This window comes from Hyla sarda, chromosome 5, assembly GCF_029499605.1.
Source record: "Hyla sarda isolate aHylSar1 chromosome 5, aHylSar1.hap1, whole genome shotgun sequence".
Classification (NCBI taxonomy): domain Eukaryota; kingdom Metazoa; phylum Chordata; class Amphibia; order Anura; family Hylidae; genus Hyla; species Hyla sarda.
Genome location: NC_079193.1, coordinates 120,935,415 through 120,954,113, shown reverse-complemented (window position 1 = coordinate 120,954,113; position 18,699 = coordinate 120,935,415). Strand labels below are relative to the sequence as shown.

At 47.0% G+C, this 18,699-nt stretch overlaps 1 protein-coding gene across 10 annotated transcripts in view; it reads right to left on the bottom strand.

The window, feature by feature from the left end:
* Positions 1-18,699, bottom strand: part of SLC12A7 (solute carrier family 12 member 7) — an 870,696-nt gene that overhangs the window by 293,765 nt on the left and 558,232 nt on the right. The gene's annotated exons all lie outside the window — the stretch shown is intronic.

Here is an 18,699-nt window from a genome sequence, read left to right as displayed (position 1 = left end):
ATGCTTGAAGTGACAGTGGTCAGATGTTCAAAAAATGGCCGGGTCCTTAAGGTATATTTGGGCTGGGTCCTTAAGGGGTTAAAAAGGTACTCCAGCAGAAAACTTTTTTTTTTTATATATACTGATGGCAGAAAGTTAACCAGATTTGTAAATTACTTCTATTTAAAAATCTTAATCCTTCCAGTACTTAACAGCTGCTGAATACTCCAGAGACTACACTGCTCTCTGCTGATACCTCTGTCCATGTCAAGATGTTTTCAGAGCAGGAGAGGTTTTCTATGGGGATTTGCTCCTACTCTGGACAGTTCCTGACACAGACAGAGATGTCAGCAGATAGCATTTCCTGTGGAACGAAGCAGCCAGGCACAGTTGGGTGTGTCTGGCTTCCCGAGTTGTCCAGAGAGAGGATTGAAGCAGAGTTTTCATCAGCCTTTTCCCCAGGAGTGTGGCAGCCTCCTGGGAAGAGCCTCCTGCTATGGAGCCCCAGGCTTCCTCTTCCCGTAATAGGCCGGCAGGGGGTGGGAGTGATAAAGCTACGGCTGATTCTCAGGACGGGGTGAGAAGATCCAGCAGGCTCCGCAGTAAGGTGGAGCCCACTCCCCTGTACGTCGCTGGAAATCGCAAGGCGTCCAGTAAGAAGATTACAGTTATGTCTTCGGAGACTGTGTTTGATATTATGGAACCCCAGCAATGGGGGTGCGGGGACCCAGGGAGTCGCTAGCTACTTTCGGTTCCCGCATGCAGGCAAAGCTAGCAGAATATGAGCAGCTAGGGAAAAATAAGGGAAGATCTGAAGTTTGCTCAATACCAGACAGATCACTCTGCCAAGGCCATGAGGGCAAGGCTCGCTGCCAGGGTGTGTGTGCTGAAGGCAGAGGAGCAGGAGGTAGTGAGAGTCCGAATGCAGATCATAGAGGGAACAGGCATGTTTAAAGAAAAAAAAAATGAAGACTGCTTTAAAACCATGCGGACCCCTGTGAAGGAGGAAGAGGATAGCCAGTAAGAGTGCTTATGTGTCACGGAGGAGAAGATGGAGGAAGGCGGTGAGGGAGATGGCGAGAGTGAGGGTAATGTGTGTCATACCCCTTGTACCCCAAAGACCTGTCACCCCAAGTAAAGAATACATCAACCTGGCCCAAGTATCCTTACCAGCCACCTCTGAAGAAAGTGACAGCAGTGATAGTGGCCCGGTCGGTGGGGGGGCTCCTGCGGGCCATAGTGATGCAGGAGTCGCCCACCCGTCTGGAGAATTTCAGTTTTGGCCAGGACCTGGGCCCTGAGGAGAGTAAGAGGAAGAAAAAGAAGAAGAAAAAGGCTGAGGAGCAGATAATGTTTCTCTTCTTTCCTATCCAGCAGTCTGGGCCACATGAAAAGTTGGTTCAGGCTGCTGGACCCCCACCCTGCCAGATCCCGCTTCTGCTGTGGAACAGGACCAGCAAGGGGGGTACAGTGCTGCATCCAACATGGCCGCAGGTGCTACAGTCAGCCCTGAGAGGGGGGGGGGATTGTCCGGGCGCCTGAGGTGTGTGGAGAGATCTCCCGCTCGGGGGGCGGTCCCCTGTGCGCTGCTAGTGGGGGGGAGACCGTCCAGGCATCAGGACCTGCTGCTGAGCCCGTGTGGCGCAGGCGCTGCAAGGATCTCCGGCAAAGGGTCTTCCTCCGATTGAGATGAGGGTGGAGGGAAGGAGAGGAAGAAGGTTTAAAGGGTGAGGCCATCTAACTCAATCACCCATGATGGCGGCACTATCTCCGCCGACGCTGGCATCTATTATTAACTGTGCCAGCATAAATTCGGATTCGCAGCCTTTGATTTTCTGGTCCGTGTTGAAGCCGACATTTTCTTTTTACAAGAGACCAAGCTGTCAGATCTAGCCTCTCTGAGTAAAGCCAGAAGAGAGTGGAGGCACGGTCCCTCCCACTGGTCTCTTGCGGCTGAGCCGTATAGTGGGGTGGAGGTCCTTTTTACCGCTCCTGTAGAATGCAGACGGGTTATTGAGTTAGAAATGGGGAGGTGCCATGTCTTCATAAAGGGAAAAGAGCTCCGGCTCATTAACATCTACGCCCCGCAAACTAAGCGGGGCCGTAAAGATAACTTTATGAGGATTAAGCACTTTCTTTTTACGAGTCGGCAGGTGATCTCTGGAGGAGACTTCAATAATTTTTACGAGGTCGCAAGATAGGAGAGGCTCCAATGGTCTGCTGGCTTGCGATAGTGTTGCACTGATTAGCATAGCTAAAGAAGCTCGCCTAGAGGAGGCCCACATCCGGAGCCCCTCGGGCCACGCGGGTTTCCCCTATCATCAAGGTAGCCGCAGGTCTAGGATAGATAGGTTTTAAGGTTTTATTTAAAGGAGGAAGCAGTCTCTTCCACAGTGTCTGTGGTTGAGGTGGAGTTCTCCGACCACTGCATGATTTTATTTTCCCTGAATGTTTCAGAGACCCCTCGGATGGGAAAAGGTTATTGGAAGCTGAATTCGTCCCTCCTGGAGGAAGCGGAGATAAGACAGTCCTTTAAGGATTTTCTTCAGAGTCAGGTACCCTTACTGGATCTTTGTAGTAATAAGCTGGAGTGGTGAGAGATATTCAAAAAGCGGGTTGTGGGGTTCTTCCGCGAGCTCTCGAGCCTCAAGTCCCTGAACAGGCACAGCTTGTATCTGGGTCTGAGGTGGAAACTCGAGCTTCTCGTCTCGACTGGAGGTAGCCAAGAGGATATCTCCAGAGTGAAGTCCTTGCTGATGAGGTTTCAGTACGATAGGCACGCATCTTTGGTTTTTGAGAGGGATTTCGGGAAGTACCGCTCGCTTGACTCTTACAGAAACTGTAAGATGTCAGTGAGTAGTAAAGTCATTTCAGGACTAATTGATAGTATAGGATCTATGAATCTGTCCAGATCAGGGATCTTGGAGGTCGTCAGATCCTTCTACTCACGCCTCTTGGGAAGGAAGGATCGGGATGTGATATCTGTTTTCCTGGCTAAAACCATTCCTGAGCCAGGGGTAGACCCCTCTCTTGATGTTTTGGCAGAAGAAATCAGAGAAGAGGAAGTGAGACTTGCGATCGAGGGGCTTGCCCCTAAGAAGTCGCCAGGTCTGGATGGCTTAACATCCGAGTGGTACAGGACCTTTAAGGAGTCTTTAGCTCCCCTCTTGACTGAGGTATTCAATGAGTGTCTCTCCTCGGGCACTCTGCCAAAGTCAATGAGGAGGTCAGCCCTGATTCTTCTCTCAAAGGGTAAAGATCCTAGCCGTATTGAGAATTGAAGACCCACAGCTCTTCTCAATACGGACAGGAAGCTTCTGGCTAAGATACTGTTTAATCGGTTGGTGAAGTTTGCACCCCGGCGCCTTTCAGGGGCTCCGCACTGCTCTGTTCCAGGCCGAAGCACCTTAAATGCTGTCCTTAGTGTCAGGGAGGCAGTGGATCGGAGAAGTGCGGGTTTCTGGAAGGGGTACTTGCAGTCCCAGGATCAGGCCAAAGTGTTTGATCGGGTGAACCACGAGTACCTCTTGTCTGTCCTCCTGAGATATGGCTTACCAAGTACTTTTGTTAATTGGCTTAAGATCTTGTATGCAGGGGCAGAGTTTCCCACTGGTGAACGGTTGGTCTGGCCACTCTTTTGTGGTGGGGTCCGGAGTCTGTCAGGGTTGGCCTTTGAGCCCGCTTTTATATGTGTTGGCGATCGATCCCTTCATCCGGAGGGTAGATTGTGGGCCGTTAGCGGGAGTCGGGATGAGTCTGGCGGAGCTGGATGTCGCCCAGAGAGTAGTGGCGTACACTGATAATGTCACCATTTTCGTGTCCGAGAGAGAGAGAGAGAGAGAGAGAGAGAGAGAGAGAGGAGGTCGATGTGGTAATGTCGAAGGTGGACCGCTACTCGGAGGCATCCGGGTCTAAGATCAACCAGGATATGTGAGAGTCTCTGGCTGGGAGGGGGAGATCCCACGTTTGATCTCCCGGACACCCTTCCAGGGCCCCAAAAGTAAGCAAAAGTTTTGGGCATCACATTCATCCAGGATGATTATCCTGGAAAAAAACTGTGATGGAAAGCTCCAGGATGCCACTCAGAAGGTGGACCAGTGGAAGGGTTGGTCTATGACCCTCAGGAAAAGGGTGCACCTGATCAAATCGTACCTGCTCCCCTTGTTTATCTATCTGGGCAGTGTATGTATCTTGCCAGAAGCTTACTCTATTAGGATCTACAGCCTGTTTTCCAACTGTTATGGGGGAACAGGATGAACCTAGTCAAGAGAGAGGTTACGTATTGCACAAGGAGAATAGGGGGTTTATCTATGGTAAACCTGGTGGTGTTCTTAACAAACACCTTCTTGAAAGCCAACATCTCAAACCTCTGGTCAGAGAGGGCTCCTTCGTGGGTACTCTCCTGCAGGGAATGGTTTCGGCCTTTCTTCCAGGAATGGGAGAGAGGAGGGCAAGTGAAGGACCTCCGTACGCCCCATGGGCATCTTCCGGCTTACGCTACCCCGACTCTGAAGGCGATACGTCGGTGTGGTCTGAGAGTGTGGGAGATCAGGACCCAGTCAAGGCAATTGCTTGACAAGCGGGTTCTGTTGACCGACATCCAGAAGCCACTGGCACTCAGGAACAGCCCAGGTTGGGATCTGAGGGTGGGGTTGTACCTTTTAAATATGATCAGGATCCCCCAGAAGTTGTGGGACTTGGCCTGGCGCTGCTTTCAGGGGAAGCTATATGTAAAGGACAACTTGAAGCACAGGAGCTCTGATGATCAGGGATGTCCCCGAGAAGATTGCGGGGACACACTGGAAAACATTGACCACTTCCATTTTCATTGTCCTTTTAACCCCTTAAGGACTCAGCCCATTTTGGCCTTAAGGACTCAGACAATTTAATTTTTACGTTTTAATTTTTTCCTCCTCGCCTTCTAAAAATCATAACTCTTTTATATTTTCATCCACAGACTAGTATGAGGGCTTGTTTTTTGCGCGACCAGTTGTCCTTTGTAATGACATCACTCATTATATCATAAAATGTATGGCGCAACCAAAAAACACTTTTTGTGGGGAAATTAAAACGAAAAACGCAATTTTGCTAATTTTGGAAGGTTTTGTTTTCACGCCGTACAATTTATGGTAAAAATGACATGTGTTCTTTATTCTGAGGGTCAATACGATTAAAATGATACCCATTATTATATACTTTTATATTATTGTTGCGCTTAAAAAAAATCACAAACTTTTTAACCAAATTAGTACGTTTATAATCCCTTTATTTTGATGACCTCTAACTTTTTTATTTTTCCGTATAAGCGGCGGTATGGGGGCACATTTTTTGCCCCATGATCTGTACTTTTTTTTGATACCACATTTGCATATAAAAAACTTTTAATACATTTTTTATATATATTTTTTTAATAAAATGTATTAAAAAAGTAGGAATTTTGGACTTTTTTTTTTTTCGTTCGCGCCGTTCACGGTAAGGGATCATTAACATTTTATTTTAATAGTTCGGACATTTAGGCACGCGGCGATACCAAATATGTCTATAAAAAAAGTTTTTTACGCTTTTTGGGGGTAAAATAGGAAAAAACGGACGTTTTACTTTTTTATTGGGGGAGGGTATTTTTTTTTAATTAACATTTTTTTACATTTTTTTTTACACTTGAATAGTCCCCATAGGGGACTATTCATAGCAATACCATGATTGCTAATACTGATCTGTTCTATGTATAGGACATAGAACAGATCAGTATTATCGGTCATCTCCTGCTCTGGTCTGCTCGATCACAGACCAGAGCAGGAGACGCCGGGAGCCAGACGGAGGAAGGAGAGGGGACCTCCGTCCGGCGTTCTGAATGATCGGATCCCCGCAGCAGCGCTGCGGGCGATCCGATCGTTCATTTAAATCGCGAACTGCCGCAGATGCCGGGATCTGTATTGATCCCGGCACCTGAGGGGTTAATGGCGGACGCCCGCGAGATCGCGGGCGTCGGTCATTGCCGGCGGGTCCCTGGCTGCGATCAGCAGCCGGGATCAGCCGCGCATGACACGGGCATCGCTCCGATGCCCGCGGTTATGCACAGGATGTAAATGTACGTCCTGGTGCGTTAAGTACCACCTCACCAGGACGTACATTTATGTCCTGCGTCCTTAAGGGGTTAATATAGGGGTCTATAACCGGGTGGCCGCTTCCATTGGCTGGAGTCAACTTGCCGGCCTTACCTATCCGGAGTGGGCTTATGGGGCATTCAGGAACCTGGGTGGCCGAGACCGGGGCACTTTATTTGTAGTCAGTTTAGTGGTTAGGTACCACATGTGGAACGCACGGTGTCTAGTATCTACACAGCGGAAAGTCCTCTTTGAGGTGGAGGTCTGTAGGAACATCACCGGTGACCGGCATGAGGACACCATATAGTGGCTGAATGACACAGCGTGGACATGTTGGCAGCAAGAGGAGACCATTTAGTGGCTGAATGGCACAGCGTGGAGTTGGCTGATGCACTAGTACACTACACACCAGGGCTTCACAATCCCCCTCTAAAAAACAACACAATATATGAAATTGTTGACAAATATTTCTCATAGGTAGCACCCGCTATCCAAAAATGAGAAATTTCCACACCCAGGACCCAACTCTGCGGTATCAGGAACCCATATGTTGCCTGAAGGACACAGCCTGGCATTGGCTGAAGCACCAGTACACACCCGGGCTTCACAATCCCCTCCAAAAAAACAACTACATTTTAGAAATTTTTTAAAGAAATACCTATGTGTAAGAACAAGCGCGTATCCAACAGTTCACAAGACTCTATAATGCAGGACGGTGGACCACCCAAAGATATTCTTCTCAAAAATAATAAACCACACAATGTTTGAAATTTTTTTACAAAAACTAATTCAAAATGTGTGTAAGCGCATCTGTCTCCAAAAGATCAGATCACCAAAGGACTTTTTCCCCCCAAAATGATGAAGCAGATCCCTGTTCGTATTTTATTTCATTAAAAAATCACACGCAAGAAGAGTTCCGTTGTGTAATGACTAGCATTCTGGAAAATTCTATTTTATTACTGATAAAATTATCAGTAAATTTAAAAAAAAAACACTACCCAAGAGTGTTTAATTACCCCATACATTACACCAGGAGCAGTCAGGAGTAGGCCTCAGCAGTACCCAAGAGGCTTTAATAACCCCCTACCTTTGCATGATCACTTGCGAGATCGAGCAATACCAGGTGTGTTATGCCCTCATATTTCCGGGGGCGCATCCGCGCTCCACTGAACGGATTAGCGTGCCTCTATCTTTCAAGGACAGGTGAGTGTTGCACGCTGAAACCAGTTCGTGATAGGGATCTGGGATTGCAATTATTTAACTTTAAAACGAGGAATTACCAGTAAGTGAGGGTCATAAGTTGGCGTTGATTAAGTCCCTGCCCTTTGTACACACCGCCTGTCGCTATTAGCGATTGGATTAGTGAGTTGGTTAGTGAGGTCCTCGGATCGGCCCAGGCGGGGTAGGAGAAGGCCCTGGCAGAGCGCCGAGAATTTAAAGATCATTGTTGAAATTTGCATTAAGCATGTATTTAGCTACTGATAAACATCCAAAAATTTAAGGCCCAAGGCCAGAGGCACCGGGGAGGCAAGTAGTTCCTGAAAGACACAGAATGAGTCTGGAGCATGCATTTGCAGTACCCAAGAGGTTTTCATAACCCCTTACATTTAAAGATCAATGTTTACATTTGCATTAAGTATGTATTTAGCTACTGCTAAACTTCAAAAAACGATAGGCCCAAGGCCAGAAGCATCAGATTTCCCCATATTAGGAGCATAGTTGTCCCCCAGATTAGGCAGCATAGATGTCACCCAGATTAGGCAGCATACATGTCAACCAGATTAGGAGCATAGTTGTCCCCCAGATAAGGAGCATAGTTGTCCCCCAGATAAGGAGCATAGTTGTCCCCCAGATTAGGCAGCATAGATGTCCCCCAGATTAGGCAGCATAGACGTCCCCCAGATTAGGCAGCATAGATGTCACCTAGATTAGGCAGCATAGATGTCCCCCAGATTAGGAGCACACTTGTCCCCCAGATTAGGAGCACACTTGTCCCCCAGATTAGGCAGCATAGTTGTCCCCCAGATTAGGCCGCATAGATGTCACCCAGATTAGGCAGCATAGATGTCCCCCAGATTAGGCAGCACAGATGTCCCCCAGATTAGGCAGCATAGATGTCCCCCAGATTAGGCAGCATAGATGTCCCCCAGATTAGGCAGCATAGATGTCCCCCAGATTAGGAGCATAGTTGTCCCCCAGATTAGGCAGCATAGTTGTTCCCCAATTAGCGCGGGCCGGTCAGAGCCAATCAAAGGGCCGTATGTGGCAAGCGGGCCATACAATGCCCAGGTCTGCCCCATAGGGTTTCATAACCAACCACAATAGAGAAAATTTTGTTGTAGGAGCATTTTCAATCTACTCAGACCCATCTGTTATTGGTGGCTGGAAATCCTGGCTGATCCATCCCCGATTCATCTTGACAAACGTCAGTCTCTCCACATTTTTAGTGGACAGACGAGTTCGCCTTGGGGTGACTATGGCCCCGGGCCGCACTAAACACCCGCTCTGATGGCACACTACTGGCCGGGCAGGACAGCTTTACCAGGGCAAACTCCGCTAGTTGCGGCCATAAATTGAGTTTGGCTGCCCAGAAGTCCAGCAGATCTTCAACGGTTGTTGGCAGGGTCATGTCAAGGTAAGCCACCACCTGCTGGTTCAGGTCCTGCTCCATGTCCACCTACTGCTGCTGAGTAGCTTCACTATGCGGCTGAAGGAAGCTACTCATCAGCGACTGTAGACTCAGGCTGCTGCTGATCGAGCCGGTACTGCTCCTGCCAACCCTCCCCTCCCCAGCAGCCATGGCAGTGGAAGGTGAGCGCAGAGGGCCCCCCGAATCAGACCTGCGAGTGGATGGACCATGTGGCCGATAGGCATCGGCCAACCGACTACGTAGAAGCTCCCTGAAGTAGGTCAGTTTGTCCTCCCTCTCAGTGGGTGTAAAAAAGGCCCCCATTCTGGGCCGGTAGCGAGGGTCTAATAAGGTGGAGATCCAGAAGTCATCGCGCTGACAAATTTTGACAATTCGGGGGTCACTACGCAAGCAACTCAGCATGCATCGTGCCATTTGTGACAGTGACTCGCTGGGACTACCTGCCTCCATCTCCACTGCATACTGCCACGGTGTGTCTGGGTCCTCTGTCTCGCCTCCCTCATAATAACCCTCCAGCTCCTCTGGCTGCTCCTGCTCCTCCTCTCCTGTCCAATGACCAGAAACACCGGCCATCTCATCCACCGTAAACTGTGCTCCGCTCTGCCCCTCATCATCCTCCTCCAGTTTATCCCCCACAGGACTCATGTAGCCTTCTGATGTAGGCGCAACGTCTCCAATGCCGTGACCAGCCATGTTTTCAATCATTTTTTGGAGTAAATGTAGGAGTGGAATTTCGTCGTTCATGGCGTAATTCGAGCGACTAACAAAAAATGTGGCTTCCTCAAAGGGCCTCAGCAAACGGCAGGTGTCACATATGAGCTGCCACTCATTCACATTGAAGTTACACAGGGGAGTACTCCTATCTGCTTGTATCATCAAAAAATCTGTGATGGCTTTTCTTGGTTCGTATAGTCTGTCCAACATATGGAGGGTGGAATTCCAACATGTGGCATCGTCACAAATGAGACTATGTGGTGGGATACCGTTCTGACGCTGCAGCTCAAGCAAAGTGTGCTTGGCGGTGTACGAGTGGCTGAAGTGCATGCACAGTTTCCTTGCCATTGTCAGGGCATCTTGCAAATGGGGTGAAGACTTGATGAACTTCTTGACAACCAGATTCAACACGTGTGCCATGCAGCGCGGCCACAATGTTCTTCCCGTTGTCGGTCACCATGGTACCCATTTCCATATTTCGTGTAGTAAACCATACTCGGATTTCTTCCCTAATGAACTTCAGCAGTTCCTCCCCTGTGTGACTCCGTTCGCCAAGGCAAACCATGTGAAGGATGGCTTGACACGTGGTACGATGAAGGGCCACCGAGATTTGGACGTGCAGTGGAGGCTGAGGACACAGGGGAGGAGGAGGAGGCGCACACTGTAAAAGGACCAACTGCCTGGGAGCGTGAGAGCGTGGAGGAGGAAGCGGTGTGACCTGTCCAAGTTGTTGTTGTGGCTGTGCAGGAACAACATTTACCCAGTGGGCCGTAAAAGACATGTATTGTCCCTGCCCGTAGTTACAGCTCCACACGTCGGCGCTGCCGTGCACTTTTGAACACACCGACAGGCTCAAGGACTGGCCCACCTTCTCTTGTACAAACTTATGCAGGGCTGGTACTGCCTTCTTCGCAAAGAAATGACGGCTTGGAACTCTCCACCTCGGCTCGGCACAAGCCATCAATTCCCTGAAAGCTGCAGAGTCCACCAGTTGGAAAGGGAGGGACTGCAAAACCAGCAACTTGGACAGGAGCACATTCAACTTCTGCGCCGTTGGATGAGTGGGCGCATACTGTTGTCTCTTGGACATGGCTTTGCTTGATTTGATCGATTGTTGGCGGAATGGCTGACTACGAGCGGAAGAAGGAGGAGCGCAAGAAGGAGGGTTTGACACAATGCTCCCTCCGGCTGAGGTGGTGGAGCCTTGGCTGGATGACTGAGGGAGCGGATGGCCACTGGGTGAGGCGGCAGGCTGGACCACTACATCGGAGCCATGGTTATCCCAGGTCGCTTTATGGTGGCGAATCATGTGTTGACGCAGGGCCGTGGTGCAGAGATTGGGACCCTGGCCACGCTTCACTTTCTGCCGACAGATTTTGCATGTGACTACGCTAAGGTCCTCCGGATTCTTTATGAAGAATAACCACACCGCAGAGTAGCTGATTTTCCCATCCGCAGTCCGCACTATTTCACTGCTATTGGCGCCGTCTCCAGGAACCCCTGTTCCACTACCTCCCTGAATGGTAGCTTGCCGTGAAGCAGGTGGTCTCCCCCTGGCACGTTTGGCTCCTGAATTTCCACTACTGCCACCACCACGCTGATTGCCAACTGTGCTACCGCCTTGCTGCCTCATAGACAAAGAGCAAATCTCTTCTCCTGATGATGATGAAGCCCCGGCTTCTGCACCTGGCTCCCAATTGCGATCGGCTTCATCATCATCAAAAGATGTGTGCACGTCACTGATGTCCTCCTCATGTTCCACAACAGTGTCTGCCTCAGGACCCTGAACAATTGAAACACCACCTCCCACGTCACTCACCGCATCACTACTTGCCCGCCTTGTGGAGCAAGCGACGCATGTCTCCTCACATTCTTGGCTGCCCATTAGCTGCTGACTGTCCTCTATTGGATCGTCCTCAGTAAATAGTGGAGCTGAACCCAAAGTATGAGATACTTCTTTGGGAGAGGGAACAGCATAGGACAAAGGCAATGGGATTACGGGGACTGCTCCCGGGCCATGCCAACTGAGGGTTGTGTCTGAGGAACTCACCGACTCTTGACTGGGCTTTTCAGATGTCGCTTGTGATTATGGGGATGAGTGTGCAAACCAATTGACGAGGAGAGATGGGTCGACGACACGACCGGTGGGTGTTAAAAGGGAGCTCAGGCATATTGCTGCGACTCCTGCTGCCACTCGCCCCAAGTCTGCTGCCAACTCTGCCTGACGTATGTAGGCCTCTGCCCCTTCACTGTGCACGTCCTGGCACTTCCCTGCGTTTATGAGGGTATAGAACAGCAGCAGGCAATTCAAAGTATATAGGCCATAGACAGAATAACAGTTACTAAATAGTACACTCCTTTGTTGTATGTATGCCCTTTGCAATGATGAGCGCACTGGTATGCGTATTTCTACGCAGAAAAAACACTTTTTTTTTTAAATACACCAGCAGGTGTATACTAATGTGTGGAATAACACAGAATTTAGCACAGAGACAGAAATACAGGTACTAAATAGTACACTACTTGGTTCTATGTATGCCCTTTGCAATGATGAGCGTATTTGTACGCATTTGTACGCAGGAAAAACTTTTTTTTTTCTTTAATACACTAGCAGGTGTATAACGTGTGGTATAACACTGAATTTAGCAGAGACAGAAAAAAAGGTGGTATATGGTACGCTATTTGCTTGTATGTAGGCCCTTTGCAATGATAAGGGCACTGTTAAGCGTATTTGTACGCAGGAAAAACTTTTTTTTTCTTTCATACACCGGCAGGTGTATAACGTGTGGTATAACACTGAATTTAGCACAGAGACAGAGTAACAGGTGAAAAATTGTAAAAAGGCACTAAAGTCCACACTAATATGACTTATTTCTGAACAGCAGCAGGACCCAGCAGTGCAGCACCACAAAAAAAATCCAGGGATTAAACCCTAAATTGCACTAAGTCACACAATTCTGAGCAGCAGAAGATTTGTGGAGCAAATAAAATTAAACTCAATTGGGCTGAAAAATGAGGAGATAAGATGCTTCAGAAAGTTCAGGCAGCTTGGAGATCTGTATGAGGCAGCTCACAGGTATCTGCCCCTCTCTGCTGCAATGCTCAATAACGTGAATAGGAGATTTAGCTATCAATGATCCTTCTCAGAGTAACTGCACAGCACTCTGCACTCCTGTCTTTCCCTAATGCTGATGTGACTAGCAGTTGCAGTGTAACGCTGTGGTATGAGCTATTCACACACACGCAGTCCCGTCCTCTCCATCTGAGTGCATAGATGAAATGGAGAGGCAAGATGGCTACCGATTATATAGGGGCTGTGACATTACAGGGGTCAGTGAACACTGATAGGCTGCATCTCACATGTGATTCAGGGTCAGCCCACTTACCTTCATTCCCACCCTCCCATAATCCCCTGCCCCATGTACTCACATGTGGATCAGCCATCTTAGGTCTCTAATAGCCTGGAACGCTGTAAAATGGAGTTTAATGAAGTGATTCGCGCGATATTCGTATTCATTGCAAATCAAATTTTTCATGAAATTCGTATCGAATTTGGGTTCGTCAACTTCGATTCGCTCATCTCTAGTCCAGAGCACTCTAGTATTTTTTTTTTAAATCACTTAAGGACCAAGCCCATTTCGACCTTAAGGACCAGGCCACTTTTTGTTTTTGGACTTTAGTTTTTTCCTCCTCTCCTTCTAAAAATCATACTGCTTTCAATTTTGCACCTACAGATCCATATTAGGACTTGTTATATGCGCCACCAATTGTACTTTGTAATGACATCAATCGTTTACTAACAAAACTTTATTCTGTAGGTCCATATGGTTACAAGGATACGCAATGTATGTAGGTTTTATTTAATTTTACTAGTAAAAAAATTTTTTTACTACATGCACCAAAATTTGTATGTTTAAAATTGTCATCTTCTGACCCCTATAACTTTTTTGTTTTTCCGCATACGGGGCTATATGAGGGCTAATTTTTTTCACCATGGTCTGTTTGTATTGGTACCATTTTTGTTTTGATGAGACTTTTTGATCGCTTTTTATTAGTTTTTTATGATATATGAAGTGACCAAAATTGCCCAATCGGTACCACATATGATTATTTTTATTACATTATTCTATTTACAAAATAGGAAAAGGGGGGTGATTTTAGTTTTTTTTTTTTTTTTTATTCAAAAGTTTTTACTAAATATAACAATGACATGCTTACAAACAAATGCAACAAAATAAAAGAAGCAAAAGCCCTTAGGCCAGAGAACCAGGTGGGCAAGTGATAACATTGAAAGGAGTCAGCAACTGAAAGGTTCTCTGTCTACTCAGTGCCCCTGGTACTAGGTCCAATTTGGCTTAAGGCTTGTACTGGCGCCAGGAGAGCATCTTGTCGGGTGTGGAAAAAATACATGCACACAAGATACCGTCTAAGTACGCTCTGCTTTACTTTTACCAATTCATAGTTATATATCATGAGGAAAGACAAAATTGCACAATAGTTACATGTCAGCAGTCAAGCGGCAGAATAACAGGATGTACGTGACTTAAAGGGGTATTCCATGAAAAAACTCCTTTCTATATATCAACTGGCTCCAGAAAGCCAAACAGACCCGTAAATTACCTCGACCAAAAAAATCTCAATGTCAGCAGAGAGCAGAGTAGAAGAGGTTTGCTATGGGGATTTACTTCTAAACTGGGCGATTCCCGAGACACGTGTCATCAGAGAGCACTTAGACAGAAAAAAAACAGCTCAACTTCAGCAGCTCACAAGTACCGAAAGGACCAAGACCTTTCAATAGAAGTAACCTACAAATCTGTTCAACCCTCCAGAGCCAGTCGATACACAAAAAAAAAGTCCCCTCCTGGATAACCCCCCTAAGGTCTGTACCCTTATATGGATTGGTGTAACTTATGCCTTGCGGTTACTAGAAAGGAGAACTATTATATGTCATACAAGGAATAAAAGATCTGTATATAAATAATACAAAGTTATCAGGATCCTTGCATCCTTCAGCAACTATTACAAAAAGCAATATATGCAATATTAAACCAAAATGAGAGGCAAAAGGAGTGGCAACGGGGAGAACTAAGCAGGTATTGCGAGCGACAAGGCTCCACAGCTAAGAGAGAATACGAATAGAGACATGAAACCTGATAGTATGAACATAACATTTACTGGAAGGACACCACACCGTTACAAAGGACAAAGACGGAAAATGACAAGTACGAGAACACAAAACAACAATAGACATGACAAACAACACAAGGGAGAAAGGAAGAGGGGGAAAAAGACCACAAAGAACTAGAGACCTAGGAACCGAAAAGAGAGGAAGCATCTGACCGAGAGGAGGACCAGCAAGACACAGGACCTATACTGAGAGGAAGAACAAAACTCTGCCCATGGGAGCCAAGTGGCTCCTACGCGAGCGATTTAAACTTTTAAAAGGGAAGGGGTTCATTCACTTTTATTAACTTTAATTTTTACATTTAATAATTTTTTTTAACCCCCACAGGGGGGCTATAACATAAAGTCTTTCGATTGCTTACACTGATCAATGCTTTGCCATAGCATAGCATTGGTCAGTGTTCTCTGTGCTCTGCTGCTCTAACCTGCTAAATAGGCTTGGAGCAGCAGACCATTGAACAGACAAAGAAGAGGCAGGTGAGGACCCTCTCATCGTCCAGTAAGCTGATTGGGACATCGTGGTTTTGTCACGATAGTCCCAATCCGCTCCGCTGAGCTGCCTTATAGTTTTAGTTTCCCTTTAGACGCCGCGATCAACATTGATCGCAGTGTCTAAAAAGAGTTAATGCCGGGCATCAGCCCAATCGGCGGTGCCTGGCTTTAGCCGTGGGTCCTGGCTGCCCGCAGCAACCGGGAAGCACCGGGTTTAACCCGTTCTCTGCTGGAGAGAATAGTTTAAACCCCATAAACGGGACTAGGGCATACAGGTACACCCTTGGTCCTTCAAGGGGTACTCCCACCCTAGATATCTTATCCCCTATCCAAAGGATAGGGGATAAGATGTCTGATGTCGGGGGTCCCGCCGCTGGGGACCCCCGCAGTATTGCATGCGGCACCCACCTGTTTTTTGTGCGGAAGCGCTGGAGGGTCTGAGTCGAGACTACGGGAACGGAAGTCCGTGACGTCAGGACTCACGCCCCCTCCCAAAAGGTCTAAAATTGGTGTATTTTTGGTAACTTTGTATACCTTAAAAAAAAGTATAAGAATAGATCAAAAACACCCATCAAAACAAAAATGGTACTGATAAAAACTACAGATAATGGTGCAAAAAATAAGCCCTCACACCCCATATACAGAAAAAGTTAGAGGTCAAAAGAGGACAATTTGAAGTGTACTCATTTTTATATAAAAAGTTACAATTAAATATCAAAACAAAATCAAACCTATATAATTTGTGTATCCTTTTAATCGAATAGACCTAAAGAATTAAGATTGTGTGTCATTTTTATGATTAAAGGAGTAGTCCAGTGGTGAACCCAGTGGTGAACAACTTATCCCCTATCCTAAGGATAGGGGATAAGTTTAAGATCGCAGGGGGTCCGACTGCTGGGGCCCCCTGCGATCTCCTGTACGGAGCCACGACAGCCCGTGGGAAGGGGGCGTGTCAACCTCCGCACGAAGCGGCGGCCGACACGCCCCCTCAATACAACTCTATGGCAGAGCCGAAGCGCTGCCTTCGGCAATCTCCGGCTCTGCCATAGAGATGTATTGAGGGAGCGTGTCGGCCGCCGCTTCGTGCGGAGGTCGACACCCGCTATCTGGCCGGAGAGCCTGGCCCCCGTACAGAGAAATCGCAGGGGGCCCCAGCGGTCGGACCCCCTGCAATCTCAAACTTATCCCCTATCCTTAGGATAGGGGATAAGTTTTTCACCACTGGACTACCCCTTTAAGTGCACTGCATAGAAACAGAATCCCCCGAAAGTTACAAAATTGTGTTTTTGTTTTTATTTTGTACCAGAAATAATTTGTTTTGGTTTCACAGTAGATTTTTTGGTAAAATGATTTATGTTATTACAAAGTAAAATTGGTGGCACAAAAATCAAGCCCCAATATGGGTCTGTAGGAGGAAAATTAAAAGCGTTATGATTAGGGCTCGAGTCCTGCAGGAACGCACAGGAACGGCGTTCCTTTGCTTTTTCCACAGGAGGAACTCCGTCCCTGTTATGTTAGTCCTGCAGGACCGACCTCTCTGCTCTAACCCTCCCTCCGTCTCCTCCCCTGGCCCGGACTGCTAGATGCTGGAGAAGTACGACCTGTAGGACCTTTGATGATGTTACCATCACATGTTGGGGGCAGAGCTTAGCTATAGAGGAAAGGGAGAGATCGTGAAGGACCTGTGTGATGCTGTCGAGGAGGTGGGGCTGAGTTGGAGGAGACATGTCACATGTCACCCCAGTAAGGTAATTACGTGGAGATTTGTTACAGTGTAAACCCCCCCCCCCCCCCCCCCGTAGTAGCTAATTACATGAGGAGGAGGTTTGTTGCAGTGTGTCTCCCCAGTAGTAAGAAGATTACACGAGGAGGAGGTTTGTTACAGTGTGTCACCTCAGTAGTAAGGAGATTACATGAGGAGGAGGTTTGTTACAGTGTGTCACCCCAGTAGTAAGGAGATTACATGAGGAGGTTTGTTACAGTGTGTCACCCCAGTAGTAAGGAGATTACACGAGGAGGAGGTTTGTTACAGTGTGTCACCCCATTTCTAAGAAGATTACATGAGGAGATTTCTTACAGTGTGTTATCAGGATGATAGGGACATAAGGAGGTTTTTGTTACAGTGTATTATCAGAATGATAACCCCTTAAGAACATTGGGGGAGATATATAAAGAGGCTTTTTAACAAAAATAAAAGAAGATATTTGATCGGTTGCTATGGACAACTGGTCAAATTATCCTCTGCACAGGTTTTAATGAATCTCCCCCATTGGATGAAAATATACATCTTGGTGCCCTGGTACTTAAAGGGGTACTCCTCCTCTAGACATCTTATCCTCTTATCCAAACGATATGGGATGAGATGTCTGATCGCGGAGGTCCCGGCGCTGGGGACCTCCGCGATCTCGGCTGTGGCACCCCGCTGTCATCACTGCACAGAGCAAACTCACTCTGTGCGTAATGACTGGTGATACAGGTACCTGAGTATCATGACTTCATGGCTCCGTTCCTTGTGATGTCACGGCCTGTCCCCTTAATGCAAGTCTATGGGAGGGGGCGTGACAGCGGAACGTGGCGTCGCAAGGGGGATTTGTATTAGAAACCAGAATTTTGGAACATCTCAATGACATTGGCAACATTTCTAGACCTTATCTGCTGCATCCTCCCTTTTTGTCAACACTCATGGTGGTTCTCATGCAACGTTCACGGCATATGCTATAGAAAAAATTCTTATGCATGTACATTGAGGGGACTTGCACAGAAGACTCCTAAACCGAGAACCTTTCGGGCAATTTACCCTCAATACTGTAGAACCCTTTGGTCTTAATATTCGTAAAGAATTATTTTTGCATTATTAAATTATAAATTCTCTGGTTGATTGTACAACTGCATCTGTTTCATATCAGTGATTCTCTTAACACTGATGTTACAATATTCATATTTGTGCTGTCTTTTGTTCTTTCGGTGTTATTGGTCCAGCGGCTGGCCTATAATCGGTTCCATAACCGGTTTTATATATATAAACACATGCATGCTTTACACTGACAGACCAGCGCCATGACCATCCACGGAGAGAGCAAGAGGATCGCATCACAATGCATCACAAGAAGAAATTCATATATGTATTTTAATTCAATATGTTTCATGCATAATTTTGTGTTCACTGTGAAACGAACTCAGTGTGAATTGGTGTCTACAAATTCTTTGGTATGTTTGTATGTATGTAACTGGTGGTTCTCCGCTTGTAATTTATGCTACTCCCATTCACACTTAACAGTTTGTTTGAACTAGCCGTACCTGATCATTTGATCACATGGTCTTAATCATCTATTTTACTACACCTGTGTATGTCTTGTCATATCCAATTGTGGTTGCCTATAAAAGGAGACCCAGCGCATTTAAATGTTATCTGTGACAAAGAACGGATTGCTGTTCGAAACGTGTCCAGTATCTCTTTCACCATCTACTACATGATGTATTGATTTTATATACAATAAAGCTGGAATTTGCATCCTTTGCTGGATCATCTTTATCCTGTTTGCTGAGTCAACAAATGTAACAGCACCTGCCTCTGCA